The sequence below is a fragment of the Salvelinus sp. IW2-2015 genome, linkage group LG23, assembly GCF_002910315.2.
Source record: "Salvelinus sp. IW2-2015 linkage group LG23, ASM291031v2, whole genome shotgun sequence".
Taxonomy (NCBI): Eukaryota; Metazoa; Chordata; class Actinopteri; order Salmoniformes; family Salmonidae; genus Salvelinus; species Salvelinus sp. IW2-2015.
Genome location: NC_036863.1, coordinates 47,158,478 through 47,177,836, shown reverse-complemented (window position 1 = coordinate 47,177,836; position 19,359 = coordinate 47,158,478). Strand labels below are relative to the sequence as shown.

The 19,359-nt window shown below is 41.8% G+C and overlaps 1 pseudogene; it reads left to right on the top strand.

Moving 5' to 3' along the window:
• Positions 1-8,966, top strand: part of LOC111950078 (rap1 GTPase-activating protein 2-like) — a 73,182-nt pseudogene extending 64,216 nt beyond the window's left edge.
• The last annotated feature ends 10,393 nt before the right edge of the window (positions 8,967-19,359 follow it).

Here is a 19,359-nt window from a genome sequence, read left to right as displayed (position 1 = left end):
AGGGTTGAGGACTAAATTGAGCATGTGAACAGTGAGTCACATGATTCAAGCTTGTTCCTGATTAGAAATATTGAGTGTTACAACTATCCCATGTTACAACCATCCCCAGTCTCCCCTACTTATAACCAATCTTAATCTAAATATGGAGCACAATTAAAAAGACAGATCAAACTTAATTTAACCAACAAAAATGTCTCAACAGAATGAAGCAAAACACTTTATGCATATTTAAATAACTAGATTAAATAGGTTAATAAATAGGCCTACAAAAATAGCAATGATATACAATAACAATAATTATAAAACAAGTGATTTAAAAATATTAACAAATAAATAAATAAAAGTTCCAAAATTGCATCCTACCTGAATAGCGAGTTGCACAGTAGCCTGCATTTGGCCGAATCAATGTTCTTCTCATCTTTGTCCACTACAATATTAAAACTTGTCCATACAGAGGACATTCCCCTTGTAGCAGGCTCCAGACTAACAATTTCAGACATCGTTTTTCAGTTGGTGGTACCAGCCCATTAACATTTTCTCCATCATGCTAACATATGGAATTGTTTTAATCTAACAGAACATTTAATGTAAAAAAAACTGTTAAATGTATCCTACCGCCCTATTAGTCCTATGCACTCGTAATGACCAATGCGCATTATCTTCTCTGTAAAATAGTTGATATTAAGCTCAACATTTGAGTTGAGAAATAAAAAGTAGACGTACAGAAAGCTGAGAACATCCTCTCTCCATCTATGACAACAGGAGAGTTGTGTTTTCCAAGCAACATTTTTAAATGTTATACAATCAGAACACTTTTTTTCTCCTGGAGCATTGTGCATGTGACTTGAATTCATTTTAATTATGTGAATAGCCTAATGATGATGGTGAGAGCCCAGTAACAGATTCACTGTAGTCCCCTTAATCATAGATTATTTTTACATTGTCTCTCTAAAATCACAATGTTTTGATTTATATGGTCATGTGACAAAGATAATATTTTGTCTCTAATATCAAAATCATTTTTTCCACATTAACTGTTTTATTTTCATAACTGATCAAAATGCAGGTATACTATAGCCTATGGATAATATTCTGCCCATGTGAACACATTTACTTTAGGCCATATAAAAACAGCTACATGACTATTTCAGGTATACTACAGCCTATAGATAATATTCTGCCCATGTGAACACATTTACTTTAGGCCATATAAAAAACAGCTACATGACTTAATAAAAAGCAGCTAACAGACTATATTGTTTCACATTCTTTAATAAAAGACTCAGAAACAGGAAATAGGCTTACAGCTCGCTTCACAGCTTCCCCGCCATATAGGCCTACAAGGAAACTCTATGTATCTTGATGACATTGAGTGCGCAGGGGGGTCTGTACACAGCGTAGTATCTTGCACAAAAAAGTTTTGCTCCACAAAAAAACACCTACGTCCTCTCGACAGGGTCTGAAGACCTACGCTTGGCAGCAATATCCTTCGCGGTTTGCATGTGAGAAGATTAAGCAGGCAACGGGTATCCAGTCAATATTAGGAGAGCTAGAATGGTGAGCGACACTCTTTGTGACAAAGAGAAGTGAGAATAACCAGAGGGCGGGAGAGTGGCTCCTTTAATGGAAGTGAGGGTCACCGGTCTCCAACAGACACTTTTACATTTACATTTTTTTTTTTTACATTTTAAGTCATTTAGCAGACGCTCTTATCCAGAGCGACTTACAAATTGGAATGTTCATACACATTCATCCTGGTCCCCCCGTGGGGAATGAACCCACAACCCTGGCGTTGCAAGCGCCAGGTACTTCTGAGGTACTTCTGAGAGAGTAGGAGTTCCTAGCTAACCCCCACATGTGATACATCGAAATAAGTATTTGAAAGAAACCCTGACAAAGGTAGTAGCTTGCTACCAAAACATTGGTTCGTAACTTTTGATGAAATAGAAAGTAACCCCGCCCCCACAGCTCCAGAGGAAGCGACACATAGGAAATGACATCGTAGGAGTGGTGTTCCAGGAAGAGGCCACACCCTTCGTAGCAGACATGATTGCCTCAAACTTCCTCCATGCCTTCATACTGGTGCAGGTGGACAACCCCTGTACCCAACAAACCACCTACAAGGTACTGAACAAACACACACACTCTAACCCAGGGGTCGGCAACACCGCAAGTAATATTTTTGGGCACCCAAAATATGTTTTTGTAAAAAAATATATAATAACGTAGATTTTTTTTGGTGGGGGGGGTGTTTTGTAAAATCACCAGGAATTCAACAAAACATTTGTATAATTTTGGAAATCTGTTCCCAAGTATTCCCACAAATAAAAAAAGAGACGTGATTGTATGAAATTATTTTTATTTTCAAATACAATTTCTTTTTGGTCTAAGTTTTGGTCAATTTGCATTGTACAGTTTATTATAATTATGTTCTGGCTCCCCGACCATCTTCTCCGACAAAAATCAGCCCATGGCTGAATCAAGTTGTCTACCCTTTCTCTAACCTAACATACACACGCACATGACGACAACTCTGGTCATTATGGTTATGATTGACAGGTGTCAGTCACGGCCCGAGAGGGTGTACCTTCATTTGGCCCGCCCCTCCCCAGTCCAGCAGTGTTTAAAAAGGTGAGAGCAGCCTGAAGAGATTTAGGAAACATTGTCTATTCTGAAAGAATTCAAATAGATTTCAGCTTTTACCTATTCATGAATAATTGCTCTGGGCTTTGAGCCCATTTGTTACATTTGTCTGTTTTTTCTTCTCTCGCCCTCTCTCTCCTTCCAGGGTCCAGAGTTTAGAGAGTATCTTCTTACTAAGTTGATCAATGCAGAGAATGCCTGCTACAAGAGTGACAGATTCGCCAGGCTGGAGGTGGGTAATAAATAAGTTATTTTAATGATTATATTGTATGGTAAGCACATTGCGTACTACAGAGGGAGTCTCAGACCCACCTAAACCTAGGAGGACAACCCCAGACCCAAGCCAAAACTGTGTTTATGTGGTCTTGAATGGTCTCTCAAGTCAAAGACCACAAGGTCAAGATTTTACCTCAGGTCAAATGTATAACATATTTAAGTGCATTTTATGGGGTTTATATTACTTGCGTGTGTGTAGGAGCGGACGCGGGCGGCCCTGCTCGACGGTCTCCATGACGAGCTGCACAGACACACCCAGCACATGCTGGGAGTGGGCATCGGCCCCGAGGAGGAGCGGGCGGAGAATGGACACGGCCACGGAGGACTGCTGGAGTCCATCAAGGTCAGACACACACACACACACACACAACTATCTCTCTCTTTTCATGTTTCCCTCTCTCCTACCTCCACATATTTTAACTCAAAAAGGCATTCATTAATGAGTGAACAAGAAAACATTTTCTCTCTCTCTCTCAGAGGGCGATGCGAGGAAGGAGTGTCTCCATGGAGATGATGGCAAAGGGTGGAGGAGGTGGCCTGTCCACCAGTCTGAGTGGAGGAGTTCTGCTCCACAGCAGCTCTGATGTGAGGGGAGGGGGGGTTAGAAGTGAAGGCAGGGGTCAGGAGGTGGGAGAGAGTAGGGGGGAGTGGGGATGATAGGTGGTTAAAAAGGCGAGGACAGGGGGACAGTGAGTCTTATAGTTGATAAAATGCTGTTACAACTTCTCACCCATTCTGCTTTCTTTTCCCTACTTCTTCCGTACTCCTCTCTCTCAGGCAACTAATGTTAAGTCTCCAGTGAAACGTCGCTCTGGTCTTTTCCCTCGTCTGCTCAGTATAGACAGTCAGACAGAGAGACATAACCACAATCATCGCAGGTAGGACACAGACACACAGAAACTATGGATGTAGATCACATCTATAGATGTAATGAATGTGTTGGTGCCTTTCGGGCAGTTCAGAGTGTTCATTGAGGACTGGAATAGTTTTTCATTACTGTTTTTTTGTTTGTGTTTGTATTTCTGATGTATTTCCTATTTGAAATTTGTTATGTAATTGTACGACGCAGGGCTCTCTAGCAAAAGAGACCTTGGTTTCAATGGGACTCTGTTAAATCAATTAAGATAAAAAATATTTAGTACATGATAGTGCCGCTTTTGTCCTTTACAGTCTCCATAGTGACCAGAGAAGCTTTGATACTGGCCACCCCACGCAGGAAGTGAGGTCAGAGACCCTCTCTAACCCCAGCTCTCCAGAGGCCTCCCTTAAGGAAAGGTGTGTGCGTGTGTTTGCCCCAAATTGGATCTCTCTCTCTCTCTCTCTCTCTCTCTCTCTCTCTCTCTCTCTCTCTCTCTCTCTCTCTCGGCCCAGCAGGGTAAAGTTAAAGGGGCGCAGTAGGACTAACGTCTCTCTTACACCCCCCCTAGGCCCATCAGTGTAAAGTTGAATGAGTGCAGTGCCAGTAGGACTAACGTTTCATGCTCCTCATCTAGTACAAGTAGCTTCAGCAGTGCAGCAGGAGAGGGAGAGGCCACCGACACTGACCCTGTGAGTGGGACCTGTTTGTTTGAGTGAATGTGCGTGCTTCAAAGAGAATGAGAATGTGTGTATGTGTAGTGTATTTCTCACTTTATCCTTTCTCTACATCTCTCCATCCCTCCCCATGTCTTTCTCTAGAACACCCTGGCACCCTCAGTGTTCCCTTCTGTTCACAGCCCCTCCCTCACTGTTGAAGGTCAGAGTTCAGGGACCCCTGTCATTATGTGTCGCAGCCCCACAGGTAACCACGACAACAGCTTCCTGTGCTTTTAATAATCATACTTAAATATTTCTTAGTTATTACAACAGAGGAAATGTTTGTTTGTAAATGCTTGTTTTGTTTCTCTTTTCAATCTAGAGTTAAAGAATAAGAGTTCTCCTAGATCCAACTTGAAGTTCCGTTTTGATAAATTGAGTCACTCTGCAGCAGTAAGTTTTGTCTCTCTGTGTGTGTGTTGTGTGTGGTGTGTGTGTGTGTGTGTGTGTGTGTGGTGTGTTGTGGTGTGTGTGATGTGTGTGTGTGGTGTGTGTGTGTGTGTGTGGTGTGTGTGTGGGTGTGTGTGTGTGTGTGTGTTGTGTTGTGTGTGTGTGTTAGAAAGAGAACCTGTGTGTGTCACCAGCCCCTCCTGTCTTTCTAACAGGGACACTAGGTGAGAGACGTGGGATGAGAGAGAGATAAAACAGGTGAGGGAGGCTGTTGTGAATTGAAATGTGTGTTAATTTGTTTCTCACTCTGTTGTTTCTCATTTTGTGGTTGGAACTGTTTCTCTTTTTTCCACTTTCTCAGTTCAAATGGGATGGAGGTATGAAGGGCAGTACATTAGGGATGGGTGGAGAGAAATAACAAGAGAGAGAAGGCCCCTCCAACCTGAGGAAGAGGATGAAAGAAGAGAAATGGCTCAAGATGGATGATTCGGTACACACACTACAGTGGAAGTTTTAGGCCCAGGCAAAGCTGTGCTCTGCCTAGTGGGTAACGGTCCTTTCATATTCAGCTGTCTGTGTGGTTGTTTCCTGAACACTGATCAAAATTCTATGAGTGGTTCTGACATGGGTCCTTGTCAGCAACTAAACTGCATTCAATACCAAACATAACTGTAAGGCATAGATTCAATTCAACATCACTAAGTATATAAATGCAAATATATAAATGCAACATGTAAAGTGTTGGTCCCATGTTTCATTAGCAAGAAATAAGGTCCCAGAACGATACACACAAAAATATTATTTCTCTAAAATGTTGTGCTCAAATTTGTTTACATCCCTGTTACTGAGCATTTCTCCTTTGCCAAGATAATCTATCCACCTGACAGCTGTGGCATATCAAGAAGCTGATTAAACAGCATGATCATTTCATGTGCACCTTGTTCTTCCAATTGCTTGCATACTCACCAGGCATGTCACCCATTGAGCATGTTTGGGATGCTCTGGATCTACATGTACGACAGTTTTCTCCAGTTCCCGCCAATATTCAGCAACTTCGCACAGCCATGGACAATCAGTGGAACAACATTCTACAGCCTGATCAACTCTACGCGAAGGAGATGTTGCACTGCATGAGGCAAATGGTGGTCACACTAGTTACTGACTGGTTTTCTAATCCACGCCCCTACCTTTTTTTTAAGTGTCTGTGACCAACAGATGCATATCTGTATTTCCAGTCATGTGAAGTCATAGATTTAGGGCCTAATTCATTTATTTCAATTAACTGATTTCCTTATATGAACTGAAACTCAGTAAAATCGTTGAAATTGTTGCGTGTTCCATTTATATTATTGTTCAGAAGGAATAAAGTGATTCCTGATTCTGTTCTAATTGTTCTATTTCTCTGTCTGAAACAATCATCCATGCAAAAGAGAAAATGACAATTCAAAATCAAAGAAAAAGAAAAATGTACCCAGCAAACATCCCTCTATTGGCCCCATGTGGGTATTCGGTTGGCAAGGTGGGAACGGGCTAGCCCACACCAGGCCCACACCAGCCCAACATGGACTAGCCCACAGCAATCCCACGTCAGCCCAACACAGGCCAGTCCACACCAAGCCAGTAGCATGTATTCATTGATGCCAAGAGAATCCAGGCTTCCCCAAAAAATGTACCAAGGAAAAAAGAAAAATACATACACAATTATTTGTCTTTTGTCTCTCTGTGTTTCATAACTTCAGCCTCTTGTGAATTGGATGAAATGTATCGAACCGGAGAAAGCATCCGAGCGAGCGATCTGTGGAAAAGTTTTCCCAAAATCTATGCGTATGACAAATCCAGCTCCAGAACCAGTCATAGAGCCAGCTGGCTAATCTTTTGAATACAGATAACATATTAGCTGTATTAAACTCTAAGTGGAAATTCCCACACCCAATTTGTGAATATGTATAAGTCGCCTTCGTCATTCTTCGGAGGTGGAATCTAAACATGCATTTCCTCTCTAGGACAAGAAAGGACATTGAAATAGTGGTGAAAACTTCCTCTCCGCATTGTTTCCACATCATGCCAATGTGGGCATGTTTCCTGGTAAAAGATGGGCTTATTTCAGGCAACGTGAGTGCTGCCTTTACCAGATATGGGCTGCCCACTCTGCACAAATGCCTTTGGGGCCAACGTTGAGACGATGAGCAAAGGAGCATTGGCCTAATATTGGCAGCCTACATGAGGCCAATATTTTTGCCCCCATTGGGCCCACATCTTGCCAATGTGGACATGTTTACTGGGTATATGTTTGCACTAAACTGACACACTGTTGTGAATAATTCCTAGTAAGTGATATTGATATAAATGTGCCGTGTAATCATGTTGCACATATACACTACTGTTCAAAAGTTTGTGGTCACTTAGAAATGTCCTTGTTTTTGAAAGAAAAGCAAAAAGAATTGTCCTTTAAAATAACATCAAATTGATCAGAAATACAGTGTAGACATTGTTAATGTTGTAAATGACTGGAATGTAGCTGGAAACAGCAGATTTTTTTWATGGAATATCTACATAGGCATACTGAGGCCCATTATCAGCAACCATCACTCCTGTGTTCCAATGGCACGTTGTGTTAGCTAATCCAAGTTGATCATTTTAAAAGGCTAATTGATCATTAGAAAACCCTTTCGCAATTATGTTAGTACAGCTGAAAACTGTTTGTTCTGATTAAAAAAGCAACAAAACTGTCCTTCTTTAGACTAATTGAGTATCTGGGGCATCAGCAATTACGGGTTCGATTACAGGCTCAAAATGTCCAGAAACAAAGAACTTTCTTCTGAAACTCGTCAGTCTATTCTTGTTCTGAGAAATTAAGGCTATTCCATGTGAGAAATTTCCAAGAAACGCTGTGTACTACTGCCTTCACAGAACAGCGCAAACTGGCTCTAACCAGAATAGAAAGAGGAGTGGGAGGCCTCGGTGCACAACTGAGCAAGAGGACAAGTACATTAGAGAGTCTAGTTTGAGAAACAGACGCCTCACAAGTCCTCAACTGGCAGCTTCATTAAATAGTACCCGCAAAACACCAGTCTCAACGTCAACAGTGAAGAGGCGACTCCGGGATGCTGGCCTTCTAGGCAGAGTTCCTCTGTCCAGTGTCTGTGTTCTTTTGCCCATCTTAATCTTTTKTTTTTATTGGCCAGTCTGAGACAAAAAATGAGCTTTTCTTTAAAAAACAAGGACATTTATAAGTGAACCCAAACTTTTGAACGGTAGTGTTTATATTATTATTATTATTTTTAAAGAGCACACGTCTTGAAAATTGTTTTCATTCTCTCATGTAATTGCACTAAAATACCTGGTGGTTATGGGTGTGTTTGCTTCCATGCTCGCCCGGGTGTCAGGCGGGTCTTGGTACRRCCCACCCTTGGAAAATCCCTTTGGGCTGGGGTCAAGTGCACCCACTGACTAGAGCACCCACTGACCAGAGCACCCACTAATGGGAGCGGCCATTTGTGTTGTCTTTGCATTGCACTGTTGATGTTGTTGTCAAAATTATTTTTTAAAGATATACAAAAATAAAAATAGCACTGAAAGCACGAGTACTTATTTTCTATCCATTATGCACCTAACCTCTCCTTACTAAACCTGATTTTACCCAAGTGGTGAACCCTTATCAATAGTGTCTTAAATTATCCCCATAACCAAGCACTGAATCAAGTAATTGTGTACAGTGATTTTCACATATAAATATAGTATATGAATATATAATGTATATATATAATGTATATGTTAGTATGTTATATGATTGACAAATGCCTATTTGGATTTATGTGTGATTGTATGATGAGGGACAACAGTTGTCACCCCTGGTAATGTATAGATTATAGCCTATATACTATTTATGATTGAGCACATAGCTAACCCTATGACTGTGATATATGGGTCAGACATAAACAATAAAAAATGTAGGTTTTGTGTTGCCATTGTCTTGACAATGAAATAATAAGTATGTAATTTACAGTTAACTCATGTAAATCAAATTTACTTATGTGCCAATGGAGAATTTGCTGAATAAAATGCTGTATTTTGTGTCACAAGCCAGGTCTCCATTCAACGTTTTTATGCGAGTAACGTACATGTTGGATAAAAAATGTCATGACAGGCCTGATGGAAACACATTTAAAAATATTTTTGTGTCTGTAAAATTAGTTATGTGATAAATGGTGGTGGAAATGCTTTTATGCGCAAATATCAAAGTATACTTGCAATCACGTGATGACGTGTGTTACGACTCGGGAAAGAATGCCGTTTATTAGGCTACAGATAAAATAAGTTATGATGAACTTCACAAGGTGGTGAAAGTACAAGGTGATGAGCTTGATTCTCCTTTCCAATAAATATRYAGGGTCTTATTCTGGTGACATGATGATTGGCTGCCGTTTGACATTAAAATAATCTGGCTCTTTTGCCTGTGAGTATCTGTGAGCTGTTACCTCGAGCACACGTGCCAATACCAGAGTGGGCACATTCACTATATAACACAATTATTTTGTGACAAAACCCTCAGTAGAGTTCAATGCAATYGAAACCCATTAAACTTGTAATTTTTATTAGGTACATGGGAATTTAACAGCAAATGTATTCTTACGTGCACTATGTCATCACAAACAGACTTTTATCCGCAACAAGTCAATTTGATTGAAACATCTCTGGTGAAAAAAATATAATATTTTATTTGGCCAATTGTATGGAAACCTAGCCACAGATGTGCCACCCCATGGTCTCTCTTCTTCACAGCAACGCAAAACACACATAGCCAACAACACATAACAGGAAAAGTAGAAACCTGTGCCAATTATTATTAATCACCCTTGAGGTGTCATGTCTTTGGCATCATTAAATTGAAGACTGTTATTTTATCAAATCAATTCTCTGTAATTATTATTATGTGATTAAACTAATCATGTAAATGTAATTAACTAGGATGTTGGGGCACCAGGGGAAATCTTCAGATTACAAAGTTATAATTTTCCTAATATAACTCTTCAAGATATTTTAATATCTGATCAATTATTCTTCTAATTAATGAATTATTCTTTACCTCACGTTAGTCTCATTCCAAACGTCGTAAATTGTTGGTTACCTGCACGAACCCAGCCTTTACAATGAATCATCCATACACCAATTGTCTTAATCATTTATTTACTAACTGACTAAATAATCACAGAAATGCATAAACAAACAACGGTTATAGTTACAAGGAAATGATATGGGAGGTTCCCTAGTGGGCTAAGCCGATATGACGGCTTGGTGGACAAAGGGAAGTGGGTGTGGACTGAGAATGGCGGGAAAGACAAAATGAGTCACTACACAGTTGATAATTATATTAATTGAAATGCTAATCCTTTGCACATGAACGCTCACTCATTCGGGAATAATTGCAATCAATATACACTGCTCAAAAAAATAAAGGGAACACTATAATAACACATCCTAGATCGGAATGAATGAAATATTCGTATTAAATACTTTTTTCTTTACATAGTTGAATGTGCAGACAACAAAATCACACAAAAATGATCAATGGAAARCAAATMTATCWACCCATGGAGGTCTCGATTTGGAGTCACACTCAAAATTAAAGTGGAAAACCACACTACAGGCTGATCCAACTTTGATGTAATGTCCTTAAAACAAGTCAAAATGAGGCTCAGTAGTGTGTGTGGCCTCCACGTGACTGTATGACCTCCCTACAATGCCTGGGCATGCTCCTGATGAGGTGGCGGATGGTCTCCTGAGGCATCTCCTCCCAGACCTGGACTAAAGCATCCGCCAACTCCTGGACAGTCTGTGGTGCAACGTGGCGTTGGTGGATGGAGCGAGACATGATGTCCCAGATGTGCTCAATTGGATTCAGGTCTGGGGAACGGGCGGGCCAGTCCATAGCATCAATGCCTTCCTCTTGCAGGAACTGCTAACACACTCCAGCCACATGAGGTCTAGCATTGTCTTGCATTAGGAGGAACCCAGGGCCAACCGCACCAGCATATGGTCTCACAAGGGGTCTGAGGATCTCATCTCGGTACCTAATGGCAGTCAGGCTACCTCTGGCGAGCACATGGAGGGCTGTGCGGCCCCCCAAAGAAATGCCACCCCACACCATGACTGACCCACCGCCAAACCGTTCATGCTGGAGGATGTTGCAGGVAGCAGAASGTTCTCCACGGCGTCTCCAGACTSTGTCACGTCTGTCACGTGCTCAGTGTGAACCTGCTTTCATCTGTGAAGAGCACAGGGCGCCAGTGGCGAATTTGCCAATCTTGGTGTTCTCTGGCAAATGCCAAACGTCCTGCACGGTGTTGGGCTGTAAGCACAACCCCCACCTGTGGACGTCGGGCCCTCATACCACCCTCATGGAGTCTGTTTCTGACCGTTTGAGCAGACACATGTCTGTGCACATTTGTGGCCTGCTGGAGGTCATTTTGCAGGGCTCTGGCAGTGCTCCTCCTGCTCAAAGGCGGAGGTAGCGGTCCTGCTGCTGGGTTGTTGCCCTCCTACGGCCTCCTCCACATCTCCTGATGTACTGGCCTGTCTCCTGGTAGAGCCTCCATGCTCTGGACACTACGCTGACAGACACAGCAAACCTTCTTGCCACAGCTCGCATTGATGTGCCATCCTGGATGAGCTGCACTACCTGAGCCACTTGTGTGGGTTGTAGACTCCGTCTCATGCTACCACTAGAGTGAYAGCACCGCCAGCATTCAAAAGTGACCAAAACATCAGCCAGGAAGCATAGGAACTGAGAAGTGGTCTGTGGTCACCACCTGCAGAARCACTCCTTTATTGGGGGTGTCTTYCTAATTGCCTATAATTTCCACCTMTTGTCTATTCCATTTGCACAACAACATGTGACATTTATTGTCAATCAGTGTTMCTTCCTAAGTGGACAGTTTGATTTCACAGAAGTGTGATTGACTTGGAGTTACATTGTGTTGTTTAAGTGTTCCCTTTATTTTTTTGAGCAGTGTATATATTTACGGCCAGTGTGTCATCGTGATCTCTGTTGGAATCGTCAGTCCTTCTGTTGGAGAGTCAGTTAATCATCGTCTCTCTCTCTGCCTCCCTGAAGATCGAAAGTATTTCGTGTTTAGAATGTGTACTTCAGAGTACCATTCAGAAATTATCTCATAGAATAGATGTTTCGGCGGTTGTCGGTCTTCGCATCCCAGATTGACATATGTTCTAGCTGCAGACTAGTAATTAGTATCTAAGATTTTCTCTTGTTCTGTCGGGCTCGATAGTCTCCGAGTTTAACCATTTCCACCCGTGTAGCCAATTCTCCACATGGTATGGTTAGGAATTCAACAACCATTGTAACCTAAGCTCATACTGAGGTTTTTGTGGTCTAAACTCAACCTGTGCCCCCTCGGTGTCCATCGAGGTACACGTGGTCTGAAGAGGATTTCCTCAGGAGGGTTTTTTATTCGTAACAGCAGAAAAGGGTGATTCCATGACGCCAGATCATGTCTGTGCTCACGGGGGTGGGCCAATTACTTAGTTAAACTTTAAAGGGAATACAATTCTTTCACATTAAAGGTTTAACATCATATTACATCATTTCACACACAGTTTCATCTTAACTCATTAATTTTATACAAGAATTAGATGCAAACCGCATAATTGAGAAATGTACATTTAGTTGAAGTCAGAAGTTTACATACACCTTAGCCAAATACATTAAACTCAGTTATTCACATTTCCTGACATCTAATCCTAGTAAAAATTCCCTGTCTTAGGTCAGTTAGGATCACCACTTTATTTTAAGAATGTGAAATGTCAGAATAATAGTAGAGTATGATGTATTTCAGCTTTTATTTCTTTCATGACATTCCCAGTGGGTCAGAAGTTTACATACATTCAATTAGTATTTGGTAGCATTGCCTTTAAATTGTTTAACTTGGGTCAAACGCTTCAGGTAGCCTTCCACKAGCTTCCCACAATAAGTTGGGTGAATTTTGGCCCATTCCTCCTGACAGAGCTGGTTTAACTGAGTCAGGTGTGTAGGCCTCCTTGCTTGCACAAGCTTTTTCAGTTCTGTCTACAAATGTTCTATTGGATTGAGGTCAGGGATTTGTGATGGCCACTCCAATACCTTGACTTTGTTGTCCTTGAGCCATTTTGCCACAACTTTGGAAGTATGCTTGGGGTCATTGTCCATTTGGAAGACCCATTTGCGACCAAGCTTTAACTTCCTGACTGATGTCTTGAGATGTTGCTTCAATATATCCAGTGAAGTGCACCAGTTCCTCCTGCAGCGAAGCACCCCCACAACATTATACTGCCACCCTCGTGCTTCACGGTTGGGATGGTGTTCTTCAACTTGCAAGCTTCCCCCTTTTTCCTCCAAACATAACGATGGTCATTATGGCCAAACTGTTCTATTTTTGTTTCATCAGAGGACATTTCTCCAAAAAGTACGATCTCTGTCCCCATGTGCAGTTGCAAACCGTAGTCTGACTTTTTTAATGGTGGTTTTGGAGCAGTGGCTTCTTCCTTGCTGAGCGGCCTTTCAGGTTATGTCGATACAGGACTCGTTTTACTGTGGAAATAGATACGTTTGTACCTGTATCCTCCAGCATCTCCACAAGGTCCTTTGCTGTTGTTCTGGGATTGATTTCCACTTTTCGCACCAAAGTACATTCATCTCTAGGAGACAGAAGGCGTCTCCTTCCTGAGTGGTATAATGGCTGCGTGGTCCCATGGTGTTAATTCTTGTGTACTTTTGTTTGTACAGATGAACGTGGTACCTTCAGGCGTTTGGAAATTGCTCCCAAGGATGAACCCGACTTGTGGAGGTCTCAAAAAAAAAACTGAGGTCTTGGCTGATTTCTTTTGATTTTCCCATGATGTCAAGCAAAGAGGCAATGAGTTTGAAGGTAGTTCTTGAAATACATCTACAGGTACACCTCCAATTGACTCAAATGATGTCAGTTAGCCTATCAGAGGCTTCTAAAGAAATGATATCATTTTCTGGAATTTTACAAGCTTTTTAAAGGCACAGTCAACTTAGTGTATGTAAACTTCTGACCCACTGGAATTGTGATACAGTTATAAGTTATAAGTGAAAGAATCTGTTTGTAAACAATTGTTGGAAAAATGACTTGTGTCATGCACAAAGTAGATGTGCTAACCGACTTGCCAAAACTATAGTTTGTTAACAAGAAATTTGTGGAGTGGTTGAAAAACGAGTTGTAATGACTCCAACCTAAGAGTATGTAAAATTCCGACTTCAAATGTATAAGCTCATTGTCAAACGTGTGAGGCACTCCATGCCCATTAGTTGCTCTTTAACATGGTGCTACTTCACTCAACCCTGTTTTAAAAGTCTCCCTTCCTAACTGTTTTACCTTCCCTGAGACCAACCAGAAATGTTTCCTTGGCCAAATATTCTGAACTGTATTCAGAGATATATTGTCATGTGTGTTTCCTGTCTTCTCTGAGGTCACCAAATGAAACACACTCGTCATAAGTGTCCACAGACTATTCCCACAAGTGGACATTTTGTATCAAAATCCTCATTTTGGGGATTTAGGAGTTCGCCATGTGAAATCCTTTGTTCTCTCTATGTGTCTCTTTCTGCATGGCCGGGGGGAGAGAGTCTCCTCCAGGAATTTATGACCTGAGAAAACAGAACCTGGGTGTAGGAGAGAGCGAGGGGGAAGCCACTAGCTATACCCAAAAAGGGTCACATCGTGACAGAGTACACCTTATTCAGTCAAACCTGTGCAGGGCCCAGTTTCCCAAAAGCATCTTAAGGCTAATTTCATCGTTAGAACCTTCATAGGAGCATAAATCTCAGAATGTTTTCCCGAAACCATTGTTACTAAAGTTGCACTTGAAAACGCTCATTATTTACCAACTGCCTGAGACCACTACCACTGAACAGCTACAGTGGTTTCAGAAAGTATTCTCACCCTTTGACTTTTCCCATTTTCTTACAGCCTGAATTTAACATGGATTCAATAGAGATTTTGTGTCACTGATCTACGCACAATACCCCATAATATCAAAGTGGAATTGTGTTTTTAGAAATGTTTCCAAATTAATAAAAAATGTCTTGAGTCAATAAGTATTCAACCCTTTTGTTATGACAAGCCTACATAAGTCCAAGAGTAAAAATGTGCTTAACAAGTCACATAATAAGTTGCATGGACTACCCCATCTCTGTACCCCACACACACAATTATATGTAAGGTCCCTGAGTCAAGCAGTGAATTTCAAGCACAGATTCGACCACAAAGACCAGGCAAGTTTTACAATGGTAAGCAAAGGGCACCTATTGGTACATGGGTAAAGAAAACAGACATTGAATATCTCTTTGAGTATGGTGCAGTTATTAATTACACTTTGGATGGTGTATCACCCAGTCATTAGAAAGATACAGGTGTCCTTCATAACTCAGTTGTCGGAGAGGAAGGAAACCGCTCAGGGATTTCACAAAGAGAACAATGGTGATTTTAAAATAGTTACAGAGTTTAATGGCTGTGATAGGAGATAAATGAGGATGGGTCAACAACACTGTAGTTARTCCACAATACTAACATACTGTAAAGGACAGAGTGAAGAGGGAAGCCTGTACAGAATAAACATATTCCAAAACATGCATCCTGTTTGCAATACGGGACTAAAGTAAAACTGCAAAAAATGTGGCAAAGAAATGTACTTTATGTCCTGAATACAAAGTGTTATGTTTGGGGCAAATCCAATGAAACACATCACTGAGTACCGCTCTTCACATTTTCATAAGCACAGGCAAAATCCTAGAGGAAAACTTGGTTCAGTCTGTTTTCCAACGGACATTGGGAGACAAATTCACCTTTCAGCAGGACAATTACCTTAAACACAAGGCCACATATACACTGGAGTTGCTTACCAAGACAATATTGAATGTTCCTGAGTTGCCTAGTTACAGTTTTAGTTTGAAAATCTATCGCAAGACTTGACAATGGCTGTCTAGCAATGATCAACAACCAACTTGACAGAGCTTGAAGAATATTTGTAAGACAAATGTGACAATATTGTACAATCCAGGTGTGCAAAGCTCTTAGAGACTTACCCAGAGAGGCACACAGCTTTAATTGCTGCCAAAGGTGGTTCTAGCATGTATTTCCTCAGGGAGTTGAATACTTATCCAATCAAAGGGTGAATGGGCAAGACAAAAGATTGAAGTGCCTTTGAAAGGGGTATGGTAGTAAACTCAGCAAAAAAAGAAACATTATGTGTTTTATAAAATGAAGGGAAAAAAATACATGTATGATAAAATCTGGAACCATCTTGAGGAGTGTGACATTACCTAACAGACATAATGGTGTTTGAATGTTATATGTGCACTGAGTGCTCTTTCAGAGGGTGAATGGTCAAGACAAAATATTTAAGTGCCTTTGAAAGGGGTATGGTAGTAAACTCAGCAAAAAAAGAAACGTCCTCTCATTGACAACTGCATTTATTTTCAGCAAACGTAACATGTGCAAATATTTGTATGAACATAACAAGATTCAACAACTGAGACATAAACTGAACAAGTTCCACAGACATGGGACTAACAGAAATGGAATAATGTGTCCCTGAACAAAGGGGGGGGGGCAAAATCAAAAGTAACAGTCAGTATATGGTGTGGCCACCAGCTGCATTAAGTACTGCAGTGCATCTCCTCCTCATGGACTGCACCAGATTTGCCAGTTCTTGCTGTGAGATGTTACCCCACTCTTCCATCAAGGCACCTGCATGTTCCCGGACATTTCTGGGCGGGAATGGCCCTAGCCCTCACCCTCTGATCCAACAGGTCCCAGACGTGCTCAATGGGATAGAGATCCGGGCTCTTCGCTGGCCATCGCAGACCACTGACATTCCTGTCTTGCAGAAAATCACGCACAGAATGAGCAGTACGGCTGGTGGCATTGTCATGCTGGAGGGTCAAGTCAGGATGAGCCTGCAGGAAGGGTGAGGGAGGAGGATGTTTTCCCTGTAAATGACAACAAGCTCAGTCCGATGATGCTGTGACACACCGCCCCAGACCACGACGGACCCTCCACCTCCAAATCGATCCCGCTCCAGAGTACAGGCCTCGGTGTAACGCTCATTCCTTTGACGATAAACACGAATCCGACCATCACTCCTGGTGAGACAAAACCCGTGACTTGTCAGTGAAGAGCACTTTTTGCCAGTCCTGTCTGGTCCAACAACGGTGGGTTTGTGCCCATAGGCGACGTTGTTGCCGGTGATGTCTGGTGAGGACCTGCTTTACAACAGGCCTTACAAGCCCTCAGTCCAGCCTCTCTCAGCCTATTGCGGACAGTCTGAGAACTGATGGAGAGATTGTGCGTTCCTGGTGTAACTCGGGCAGTTGTTGTTGCCATCCTGTACCTGTCCCGCAGGTGTGATGTTCGGATGTACCGATCCTGTGCAGGTGTTGTTACACGTGGTCTGCCACTGCGAGGACAATCAGCTGTCCGTCCTGTCTCCCTGTAACGCTGTCTTAGGCGTCTCACAGTACAGTCATTGCAATTTATTGCCCTGGCCAAATCTGCAGTCCTCATGACTCCTTGCAGCATGCCTAAGGCACGATCATGTAGATGAGCAGGGACCCTGGATTCTTTTGGTGTTGTCAAAGTCAATAGAAAGGACTCTTCAGTGTCCTATGTTTTCAGATCTGTGACCTTAATTGCCTACCGTCTCTCAGCTGTTAGTGTCTTAASGACCATTCCACAGGTGCATGTTCATTAATTGTTTATGGTTCATTGAACAAGCATGGGAAACAGTGTTTAATCCCTTTACAATGAAGATCTGTGAAATTATTTGGATTTTTATGAATTATGTTTGAAAGACAGGGTCCTGAAAAAGGGACGTTTCTTTTTTTGCTGAGTTTATACTGGTGTTTTATTTTCAATAATAATMTATTTTTATTTTTCCACTTTGATATTAGAGTATTTTGTGTAAATCTTTGACAAAAAAATTATAATTCAATTTTAATCCCACTTAGTAAGACAAAGTAGAAAAAGTAAAGGGTGTGAATACTTTCTGAAGGCACTGTAAGTGTGTTGTTAGATGCTTCTTTGCCCTTCTGTGTCACTTTATACAAAGTTGCCAATGTCTTCGCAATTGAACAAGCGATGGAAAAATTAAAACCGAGATGTCTGCATTAAAAATATATACAGTAAACCCCCAGCTAACAACGTTCTCACGATTTTAGAGACCATTCCCTTAAGAGTTTCATTAGGTCATTACCTAACGTTTTCATAGGAATGTTCCAGTGATGTGAAAGGACTGTTTCCATAAGACCATACCCTAAATGTCAAAAAGAACCTACCCATAACGTGGTTACCATTTTCTCAGAATATTCAGTATGAATGTTCTAGATATGTTTCATTGGAACCTTGCAGGACTATTCCAGTGTCTAATTTTGAGGGTTAGGAAAAATATTCCGTCAACATCATACCAAACATACACAGAACATGGTTGCTATGTTCTCAGAATATAAGATATTAATCTTCAAGACACATTTTGTGTGCTGGGCCCCTTACTCTTCATCATCTACATTCTCCCCCTTGGTCAGATCCTCTACCACTTCAATCTCGACTTCCAATACTACGCCAACGACAACCAGATCTACCTAAGCAGCAAATCCCTCCTCAACCTAGCCTGGTACGAACCATCTTGATCTCGCGAGCTTACATCAGGATGATTCGTACGAGACTAGGCTTTAACCTACACATAGAACTGAATTTCCTGGCCATCTTGAGATGGCGAGTCAGTCAGGAGGGGAGAAGTCCTCAAGTTCAAGACTTTGTTCTCTCCATAGAAAAGCTACAATAGCTTAGCTTACCTCACTGTACTCACTACTTCCCTTGTTTGTTGTGATTGAATGTCAAAGACACCCCCAAGAAACACCCAAATCAAACCACACCACCAACATAACAATTTTTTTGCATTTCTTAACCAAGCTTCAAAACAAGGCCAAATCAGGAAGTTCAGTCACTCTTTGACAGTTAAAGATTTCCACTAGCTTTCATGGCCACAAAGTACAAATTGGCCAAAAAATTATCTTTTGGTCTTAATTTAATTAAGGTTAGCAGTGTGGGGCCTCCCGAGTGGTGCAACGGTCTAAGGCACTGCATCTCAGTGCTAGTGGCGTCACTACAGAACCGGGTTCAATCCTGGGCTGTATCACAACTGGCCGTGATCGGGAGTCCCATAGGGCGGAGCACAATTGGCCCAGGGTCATGAGGGTTTGGCCGGGGGCGCTTTACTTGGATCATTGCGTTCTAGCGACTCCTTGTGGCGGGCCAGGCACCTGCAGGCTGACCTCAGTTGTCAGTTGAATAATGTTTCCTCTGACATGTTGGTGTGGTTAGCTTCCGGGTTAAGTGGGCAGGTGTTAAGAAGCATGGTTTGGCAGGTCATGTTTCTGGGGACTCATGGCTTGACCTTCAC